At 47.6% G+C, this 11,078-nt stretch overlaps 1 pseudogene; it reads right to left on the reverse strand.

Annotated features, from left to right (window-relative positions):
• Positions 1 to 426: 426 nt before the first annotated feature.
• On the reverse strand, positions 427 to 9,967 carry LOC100721673 (protein SET-like; annotated as a pseudogene).
• Positions 9,968 to 11,078: the final 1,111 nt, after the last annotated feature.

The raw sequence follows: 11,078 nt of genomic DNA on the forward strand, positions 1-11,078 counted from the left end.
CCCAATATACAGAGAAAGGAGGAAGCAAGCTCGAGTTCTGTGCACTGCTGCTTGGGGCCGAGCCCCCCCAGCTTCCGCAGAGTGCAGGGAGTGGAGGGTTTTCTCTTTTCCCACAGAGCACGGTGGTGGTGTTGATTCCAAAAGTGAGCGTGGAGACAGGAGGGGATCAAAATGAATTTAGAACAGAAGTTGTAGAGATCCTTTTCCCACTGTGTTCCGTTCAAGGTTTCACCCCACGAAGTTGAGAAGCACAGTGTGTGAGAAGAGAGACCTCCAGAACAGGGTGACTGAGCACAAGAGGGGGAAAAAGACTGTAACTTGCTCCCAGGGACTGGAGAAAATTTAAATTTAAATTTAAAAAAAAAAAGGAAAAAATTTAAATTTAAATTTAAAAAAAAAGGAACACTGGAATCCACCAGTGTTCAATTAGCCATCTTCTCCTTCTAATCCTTCTTCTTCATCATCATCATCTTCTTCTTCTCCTTCCCCTTCCTCATCATCCATATCAGGAACCAAGGGGTACTGCACTGGATTTGGCCAATTGTCACCTGGGATGACTCTCCTACCTCATCTGCGCCTCGGGTCCTTCATGCTGCCTCTTCCTGCTGGCTTTATTCTGCGTTTGACTTGAATGTTTCCTCAAATCCTTTCCAGATTTCCATTTGATTTCAGTGGACTTTGAAGATGGGTCGGCACTCTCCTTCAGATGAAATTCTTTGGAAAGAACTTTATTTTCGAGATAAGGATTTTCATCAAAATAAAAATCTCTTCTGTAACCTGATCTTATGTCTTCAAATTCTGTCACTTCAACTCTGGTCAAATAATGCAATGCTTCTTAGTCTTCTTCCCCAAGCAGTGGAGACACTTGTGGATGGTTAACAAATGTTTTTACCCAAAAATTGGGGGTTTTGGCGATCAGTTCTGATCCCTTTTGCAAAAATGGTTGGCGGATTTTATCCGCCAATATCTCCTCACTGGCTTGTTCATTAAGTCTGTCTGTTTCATGTTGTACTTCATCAGTGTGTTTGGTTGCCTCTTGTTGCTCTTTCTCCTTGGGCAGGCCCCGAGAGGCCGACGCTGCCTTGGGGCCCGGAGACTGGCGGGCCTTCTTGGTCGGAGGGTTGGGCGAAGACTGGCGCTTGGGGCCATGACACGAGGGAAGTCCCAGCGCCAGGCCCGGGGTCGTCTCTGGCCGCAGGAAGCCACTCAGACACTCCAATGTCTTTCTTTAAAGCCTGAAATTCTTTGGTCCATGATCTTCCAAGATGGTGCATGGTGTCCGCGGGCTTGACACTGGTGTCACCCTCTTTTCACCCTGTCCGCATGATGGGCCGCTCTCTGCCAGTCTGAGGGTGGCTTTGGACTGGGAGAGAGCTCTGAGGACATGCAGGCTGCCACCGCCTGGGTGGGCACTGCACAGCGCACCCAGGCATGAAGTTGGCCTGCTTCTGTGTTTGTTGCTGGAGTCCTGTCTTCTTCCCGGCCTGTCTGTGTAAGAAGCTTGCAGTGACATTTAGAAGAGTTTCTAAGAGACTGCTGACCACACACGCCGCCTCAGCACGGGAATGCCTCTGCGCACCGCATTGGAGGTGTAATGCGTGCGTGCCAGCTGTCCACGAATGTGACGACTGTGACATTCTCCCCTTCAGCTTGTCTGTGCTGGAGCCACGCTCTCCTTCTCAGCCTATCTTCACAATGCACTGCTTACTTCCAATTCCATAGCGTGGCTCTGGAGCAGGGAAGAGCATTTTTAAAATGCAGACTACGCCAGCGTGGGACCTATATGCTCCGCTCAACACGTTACATTTTCTGTAAATCAGTGATGTGGTGGATGATATCTTCCTCTCTGTCAACCTATCTTTATCACAGCCCAGTGTCCCATAATTAAGAGAGAGACTTTAAATTGCCAGTGAGCATTTGTGAAATGTGTGCTCTCTCAGCAAGAGAAGCGTTTCAGCACCTTCTCTGTGGGAGCTTAAGTTTGCCAGCTGCTGATGGCTTTAATACTGGAGATACCTTGTCCTTTTGTCCTGTCGATACAGTGATGCATTGGCTGACAGTCCAGAGCACGGCTTAGAAAGCGATAAAGCGTGTGTGTAACACACATGCCACCTAAGCCTGGGGGTGGCTCTGTACGCTGTAAGTTTGCCAAGGGGTCAGTGGGACTGTTGCTTTATTCACACGTTCCTTCTCAGTCTGTCTGTATAACGACACATTTCCTGCCAATATAAGAAAGATGTTTGGCGATGGAGCGGGAACATTTGCAAAATGTAGGCTACTACAGCCAAGGACGTTGACTGCACGCTCTGTTCCATGCGTTAGGTTTGTCACAGTTCAGCAGTTTGGTTACTGACGCCACATTTTGCTGCTTAGCCCATCTGCGCACAGCCAGTGAGATGGCTCTGGAATTGGGATGGGCATCTGTGACGGGAGAACTGAACACGCTGCCCTGTGTCCTCACGGTGTCTGGCACTCCATGATTTCTGGGTCTTCCCCAGATCACAGTGACCAGGAAAGGTAAGTGTTTTAATCAATTCAGGACCCTGGAGCAGCCGCCGCAGCAGAACTAAAGGCATGGGTGGTTGTTTCTCCATCTCCTTCCTCCGGCTCCTCACATAAAGGGTTTTCTCAGGGTTCCGGAGTCCAGGAAGAAAGTGCTAGAATGGGGAGCAAAGAAAGGAGGGGAGCAGAAGGAATCCTGCAGCCACACCACCTAACAGGGACTTCGGGTCTGTTGGTCCTGCCCTTCAGATCTGACCCACTGCATTGACTCCAGTTTCTTTTTCAATCCTAAATTTTATGCTTATGAAAAATCTTGATTGGTAAAGCGGTCAATGGCCCAGCAACTGCATTTATTCTGGAGTTCAGTTACAACCCAGCTCATCGCCAAGCCCTGGGGGGTGCAGAAGGCTTGACACCAGGCTTTTCATAGAGAAACAGGAACTACGAAAGAGTGCACGCTCTAGCCTCTAGCCCTCAATCATCTCTGTACTGAAACACAAGAAAGAACCAACGAACTTGTTCCCAATACTTAAAACCTTCCTGTATGATAAACTGCTCATGATGATTCTGCTGTCTGTGTTCTGTGACTTAGGTGGACATTTAATCTCGAGGATCTTTGGCTTCAGTGGTCTCCTTTGTATCTTCTAACATGAATAATAAGAGGATGTTTGGATCTTGGAGGCAGCTGTCTCTCTTTCAAGTTAAAGAAAGTCCTTCCCAGGGGCCTTGTCGTGACTGTCTCCCAGTGTTTCCCATTGGAAGCAGCTTGCCTTGCTGTCGGGGTGAGATTCTCCCCATGCTGCTCCCCAAGCCCAGAGACTTAGTGGAGGTGGATCTCAGGGAGCTCCACTCCTCTGCCCCTCTGATTCAAAGCCCAGGAAGCAAATCCCTTCCCTGAGTCAAAGAAAGATGACATAGCGCTTCCTTTGATCCTTCATTTTAATTCTCATTTAAATGCATGAAACTCCACAATCTGTGGATTGGGTTTTCTTTCAAGTATACTTCAAGGCTATTCAGGATTTAAAGAATAATCCTGCCATCTCCTGTTCTTCTTTTAGAATTAGTCAAAGTCTTTTCTTCATAAGAATATCACCTTTGTAATGGGGTTAGTTCTTCGGAAACACACAGCACTGAACATGTGTGCAGATTATGCCGGGAAGTGAGTCCAGAGTGATTTACAGACTCACACTTTCTTTCCTTTTCTGTTTATTTTCTTTCTTTCTTTTTTTCTCATAGTATGTAAATTATGGAAAGTTCTTAGTCTGTTAATGATAGAGGAACAGGATTTCTTGCTGTTTCTCTTGGTTAAGTGAAAGTTGACGAAATAGCATCCATGAAGACCAATGTCCAGATTGATCTTCTGGGGATAAGCACACCTATCCCTAGAACCGTGTGGAATGTTCTCGAATCTTCTAACGAATCAGAAACTCTTAGCTTGTAGTTTAGTGTTTGGGTAGCAGTGGGCTGTGGTTTTCCACCCTGGAATGCAGGTCAATCACTTGAGCGTCCTGGAATTTGGTATTGAGGACAGTCGGAACTTGAAAACACACTGATAAGCATGTTGAAGAAATGTCCCATTTGGAGCAGATTAAATACGATCGGGTAAGACATGGTTTGACTGCCACAGATCCTGAGGTCCACGTGTTTAACTTCTTGCCAGGATGAAGCTGAGGCAGTAGCAAGGAAGTGCACCGGGTTAGCAGAGGTGGCGTCTGGTTTCCTCAGGGACCACCCGAGGGACCCAGGTGATGTCACCCAGAAGCAGAGTGGGGTTCACTCCTCCTGGGGTGCAGGAGACATCTCCAAAGAGCTGCAGAGAGAGGCCAGGCTCCAGGGAGGCCCCCAGCAGAAGTGTGGAGAGTCGTTTCCTCCATACCTCGCTCTCCCCTGGCCGAGCCGCGCCCCCGAGTGGCCCCTGCTTCCCGGACATACGACATCACCTCCACCACACCCCACTTGCTCCTCATTCTCCCAGCCCCAGACTTCTCCCCCCGGGAAGCCGGGCCCCTCAGCTTCACTCTCCAGGAAGCCTGGGCTAAGATCTGCCAGTGTCCTATGTGCCGGGTCACTTCACTGATGGGAACCCATTTCACCTCTTCAGCAACCCGCCCTGGCGGCCACGGCCTGACAAGGTCACACGGCAGCAAAGGGCAGACGCCGAATCTTCTGAAATAGCAAAAATACTTACTGCCTACGCTCTGGGTGTGGGGAAGCACTCAGGCCTTGCTGACACTGGTGGGGAATTTATGGCACACTAGAGGCAGCCATACAATGACAGGTACATGGGCAAGATTCTCCCACAATGTACCAAATCCCATGGGCACAAACAGGGAAAGCGGCAGAACGTGGCCGGTAGTCCTCGGGAAGGCCTCTCGGAGCAGGTGGCATAAGTGCTGGGGCCCAGGTGCTTAGTTAACCCTGGACAATTTTGGAGGAAGTATTTTCCAGGCAGAGTAAAGGGCAAGTGAAACCTGTTGAATGGGTTGGAGGAAAAGGCTGGTGATTTTCCATCATACGGTTCTATGCTTGCATGAGGTTTTGGCTTGGCTCTTTTTGAGCATGCTGTGACGCCAGTAATACTGGTATTAGTTATTTACTGCTACCTAACCCTAAGACTGAGTGGCTTGCTTTCATAGTTTATGTAGATGAGGAATTTGTCAGCAATTTAGCTGGGGAGATCAGGTTCAAGGCCTTCCAGGAGGTTGCCCTCACAATAGAGGCCAGGGCTGCCGTCAGCAGGAGCTTAATGGCCTTGGGGACCTGCTTCCAAAATGACACACTCATGTCACTAGTGAGCTGTTGGAGAGCAGCCTCAGTTCCTCTCTCCATGGGCCCCCATAGAGGACTGAAGTATCCTCAGGACCGACTGTCCCCAGAGCACGTAAGCCAAGACGGCAGGGCAGACGTGACAGTGTCTTTGGTGGCCTAACCCTAGAAGTCACATACCGTCCCTTCTGTGTTAATCTGTTGGCCAAGAACTAAGTTTCAGAGGGCAAGGTTGGGGCCACCTTGAGGACTGCTGACCACCACGCCCCCACAGGGTGATCGGCCTCAGCTCCACGTGGTCTCTGCTCTCTTTGGGTTGGTTTCATTCACAAACACAAGATCTGCATGTGGAGGCAAGGTGCCCCCGAGGCTCCAGGCTTGTGTTCCTCAAGTCTGGAATAGAGAAGCTTCTTCCTCTAATACTGCCAACAGGGCCCCCAGAGTTGAGTCTCACTGGCTTTGGTGGGTCTGGCTTGAACCCTTTCTCAGCACATATCTATGGCTGGAACGAGGTGGCTTTGAGGGCCACCCTGGAATGGCAGGCTTCTGTGCAAAAAGGCTGGGTCAACTGCCACCAGAGTCACTGGGACCGAGTCAGGGAGTAGCGGCATCCAGAGGGGAGCTGGGCTTCCCTGCAGAACACGTGGGGTGAGAGGACGCGGAACAGCGCCCCGCACCCTCAGCTGGGAGCCCTGCACCCTGCAGCTGGGATCACCCCACTTCCTCTAGCCACACCCACAAAAACAATCAAGACACTAACAATACTCGTCACCCCTAAAGAGGCTGTGTGCTCCTGTGTAATTCTCCCCGCCTCCCACCCTGAATCCTGTCTTGGCCTCCTGGAACTTCTGGTCTACTTTCTGTCACTATAGAATGGTTTCCACTGTCTATAATTCCATACAAATGGAAGCACACACTAGGTATTCCTTTTTCTTTGACTTCTTGCACTAAGCATAATTATTTTTGGATTTACTATACTGTGTTGAACATCAACAGTTCATTTCTTTTGCATGGATGCATCAAGTTGTTAATGCATTTACTTGTGGCTGGACAAATCTTTCCTATATTTTTGTCATTGTAATTCTAACATATTTCATGTTTTTTATGCCGGTATATAGAGTATCTTTATTTTGACTTCTGGTATTCATTGTTATAAAAATGTAACTGATGGCCGGGCATGGTGGCTCACACCTGTAATCCCAGGTCTCGGGAGGCTGAGGCGGGAGGATCATTTCGAGTTCAAGACCAGCCTGGGCTACAAAGTGAGCTCAAGGCCAGCCTGAACTGCATATCGAGACCCTGTCTCAAATAAATGTAACTGATTTCTGTATACTGATCTTGTGTCCTTCAACGTCGTCAAAGATGTATTTGTTTAGCAGCACTGTCGATGTCCCCTGGTGTTCCACGCAGCCGTGTTATCTGTGGGTAGAGATAACCTCGTTTCTTCCTTTCCGATGTGGTTGCCTTGTGTTTTCTTTCCTGTTATGTTGCATTGGCTAGCACCTCTACCTCAGTGGTGATTGCAAGACAAAAGGGAGAACGTCCTTTTCCTTTCCCTCCTTTAAGGGAGAAAGCATGCAGTCTTTGAACAGATAGAGAAATTACTGACACAAAGAAAAATTACTGAAAGTATTCATATAATGTTAACTGTAGTTTTGTTGTTTCTTTTCTTATCACTTCTTTGTCTAATTTTAGAATTAGGGTAATGCTGGCTTCTTAAATGAGTTGGGAAATATTTCTGCAACTGATTGCTTGAAAGATTTCATGTCGAGGCAGTATTTGTCTTCCCTGAGTGTTCAATGGAATTTTCAGTGAAGTCATCTGCTCTAGGAGAATTTTAACTACCAATTCAACTATTTTTAGTAGATACAGGGGCATTCAGCTTATCTATTTCTTTCTTTCTTTCTTTCTTTCTTTTTTTTTTTTTTTTTTTTTTTTTTTGGTACTGGGAATTAAACTCATGACCTAATGCTCCAGGCAGGCACTTATGCTGCTGAGCTAAATCCCCAGCCCAAGCTTATCTATTTCTTCTGGAGTTTTACTAATTTGTGCTTTTGAAGGGATTTGTCCCATTTCATTTAAGTTGTCAGATTAATTGACATAACATTATCAATGATACTTCATTGTTATCTTCATATATGTGGAATCTATGGCAATGGCATCTCTTTCATTTCCTAATATGGTAATTCATGTCTTTTTTTCTTTCTGATCAGTTTGGCTAGAGAGACACTACCTTTGGCCTCATCAATTTTTCTCTACAATTTTGAGATTTGGATCATTACTGAAATAAAGATTTGGGGTCATAGGTCTCTCCAAAGTACTGTGTTATTAGTACTTCCCATAGTTTTAGTTTTGATTTTCATAAAGTTTGAAATACATTCTATTAAGCTGGGTGTGGTGGCTCACGCCTGTAATCCCAGCACTTGGGAGGCTGAGGCAGGAGGATCATTGTGAGTTCGAGACCAGCCTGGGCTACAAAGTGAGCTCAAGGCCAGCCTGAACTGCATAGTGAGATCCTGTCTCAAAAAGATTTAAAAAAAACATTTTATTTTGTGTTTTATTTCTTCTTTCCCTCACAGGAAAAACTTAATTTCTAAGATTCTTAACATCTAAGATTTTTAGGGATTTTTTTTTCATCATGGTCAGACACTACCAATATAACTTGAAGCATTTTCGATGTACTGAGACTTACTTGGTGACCTACATTACAGATGAAGCCAGAAAATATCCAGATGCTGCTGTTGGCTGGTGTGGTCAGAAAAACCAGGAGAAGTTCTTCGATTATGTTACTCAAAATTTACATATCATTACTGACTTTCTGTCATTACTGACTTTCTGTCTACCTGTTCTGTCAATTATGGTGAGAGGTTTTGAAGTTGTGTAGCTTTATTCTGCCTTGCAGTTCAATCAGCTTTCCCTCGTGTATTCGATGCGTAGACAGTAAGGGTTGTTATGCCGCTCTGAGGAGCCGACCCCTTTATCATTAAGAAACGCCTTGTGCTTTTTATCCTTAGCAGTGGTCTACGCTCCGGAGATACATCCTGTCCAGCCCTCACAGGGTGAGCCCTCGCTCTGTGTCCAGCGTGCCCGCTTCACTTGCCCTTAACAACTCTTCCACATACGGTGCTTTGAGAAGGAGGCATTTTATGTCAGAATATGGTAAACAAAGGGGCTGAGAAAACAGACCTCTGCCCTGTGAATGCAGACGCACGCGGACAAGTCCCCCTTGGAGGCTAGTGTGGACAGTTCCTAAAGGTCAGTCACTCAGAATTCTGCTGCTTCCTCAGGTAAGAATCTAGCATTCTCTCTAAAAATGTGGAGTTGTGAGAGTCTAACTTTACTGTGCTAAACTCCAGGTCTTTGGTGAGCTATTCAGTGAAAATTACTGGCCGTGACCCATTGTTCAGACACTTTCTTGCTGCTAGGATGAAATACCTCAAACCCACAGCTTACAGGAGGAGAGTTTATTTTGGCTCATGGTTTCAGAAGTCTGGGTCCGTAGCTGGCTCCAAAGCAGACATGGCCTGGTGGAAAAGGCCTGGGGTGGAGCAGAGCTACTCAAGGCCCGGCAGCCAGGAGGCAGGGAAAGAAGGGAGGACCCGGGAGGGAGACGACCTGCCAGGTCATGGCCCCAGCTCCTAACCGCATGCATGGCAAGAACTCATTAGTGGGCCAACCCACTGAGGAACATAGCACCCGTGATCCAACCACCTTCTAAAATCCCCGCCTCTGAAAACATGAGGCTTGGGAGACATCTGAACCTAAATCATGATAACCAAAGCTAAAAACAAACTCTTCCCCATCTGAATTCTGCATTTGCTTTTACTGTCTTGGATTAGCTTTGAGCTTTCCAAGCATATTTCTGTTGTGTAATTTTGGAAGAAGTATGACAGATACGCACATAGTTATCAGAATGTTCACTCCTTTAATACAGGAGGCCTGAACCACACGTTCTGAGCACCATGTTCATGCTCCTCAGTTTGCATGGCTGCGTGCTGTGGCAGGATTCCTTGTTTCCATTCTGCAGATGAAGAAACCGAGGCTCAGGTTTGCACAGGCAATGCATGGGAGGGGGCGGAAGACTAAGTCTCGTCAGCACACAGCGGGATTCCTTTCCACCACCCGGCAATGCATCTATTATCATTTTGAAATAATTTCTATTTACTAAACATAAAAGCTAAAGTAAAATTTAAAAATAAAAGGTTGAAACTCGTAATTTCTGATTTTAAACTGGAAGCATATTTCAGCAAAAAAGATGTGGTTGGGAGTTGGTGCTTGGATTTGTGGACTCGAGATGTCCTAGCAGTCAGGAGGCTGGAACACAAATGGCTGTAACCCTTCTCTCATTTAAAGAGGGGGTAGCCGACTCCGTTCTGAGCAGGGTGGACACACGTTCTGCGGTGATGTTCGGCCAGTGGGTGGCAATATTGTGTCACAGGAGTGGAGATAAATGGCCAAATGTTTATTTCCAGGGCAGTCATTGGATTTTACAATAACAGTGGGCTCAGATTTGATTCCTTTGGGTTCCCTTTCTCCCTGCACCCAAAGAGGCACAGCTATCTTGGGAGGCACCCTCAGGGCGATGCCCACAGGTCAGCTTGCTCCCCCGGGAACCAATGAGGAAGGGGTGACCCTCCAGATCTGCTTCAGGGCCCCAGGGCTCCGACGGGCCCTCAGGGGTCCTGCAACAGGCGGCCATCACGGAAGTCAGAGTCACCAAAGGACACTGATGGGACAGCAGACTCCCTTCTGTGGAGGCCACCAAGGCAGTGGTTCCGGCCAGGGGGTCCCCTTTATAACACAGGACACAGAGGCTTTTGCCCCCACACAGTGGCTGTGGCGCTGAGGCCCACCTGTGAGGGCAGCGCTAGGCTGCTCATCTGGGTTCTGTTCTTACTTCAGACAGCAAGCGAATCCAGCCTGTTTCCTGCAGAAAACCGGATCTAAAAGGCGGTTTGGAGGAGGGGGGATTGTGAGGGGACGTGAGCTCGAGTTTGAAACCAATTGTAAGACTAGGAGCAAAAAATGAAAAGAACCAAGAACATGGGCCCGAGGGTGCGCAGGAGCCAGGCCAGTGACAAAGGCCCCTGCCGACTAGGCAAGGTGTGGGTGCAGGAGAGGAGGGGATTTCTATCCAAAGAGGGGGATGCTTCAGGCCAGGAGGGGCCGCAGAGACAGAGCGCCAACCCTGCCCTGCAGGAGGCGGCGAATTCTCGGCCTGGCGCAGATCCTGAGGAGAGGTGTGAGCAGCACCTGAGCCCCAAAGCCTCGACTTCCTCTTCTTCAAAATGGGCATTAAGAGGTTCTGCTGAACATCACCTGGGGCAGGCCCAGCGCTGCCATGTGTGAATCTCCGCTGTAATTTGTGTTTTGTTTTATGGGGTTTTTTTTATTGGCACACTGCAGATATACATGGTAATCACATTCATCCTAGGGAGTTTGTGCCTGTATCGATGTATCTTGATTCTCTTTTTTCCCCATTACCCTCCCCTCCCTCGAACCGCTTCTCCCCTCCTTATTACAAAGCTGTTTGCTTCCTTTCTCATTTTTTATCTTTTCCCTTTCTTCCTTTCCCCCTTCCCCCTCCCTGGCTCCCCTTCCCATTTGAACCATTTCTTCCTATTCCACAGTATCTGTTATACAGTCTGGTCCTCACTTGTACTTTCCGTTTCTCATACCAGAGAAACCATGTGATATTTACACATGTTGGTCCAATTATTGCACTTAGGAATACGGTGTCAAGAAGCATCCATTCACCCAGAAGGGTCTCGCTTACCCTTCTTTATGACAGAGTAGTACTCCACTATACT

The sequence above is a fragment of the Cavia porcellus genome, unplaced genomic scaffold (genome assembly GCF_034190915.1).
Source record: "Cavia porcellus strain 051 isolate PalLab524CR breed Dunkin Hartley unplaced genomic scaffold, mCavPor4.1 scaffold_10, whole genome shotgun sequence".
NCBI lineage: Eukaryota > Metazoa > Chordata > Mammalia > Rodentia > Caviidae > Cavia > Cavia porcellus.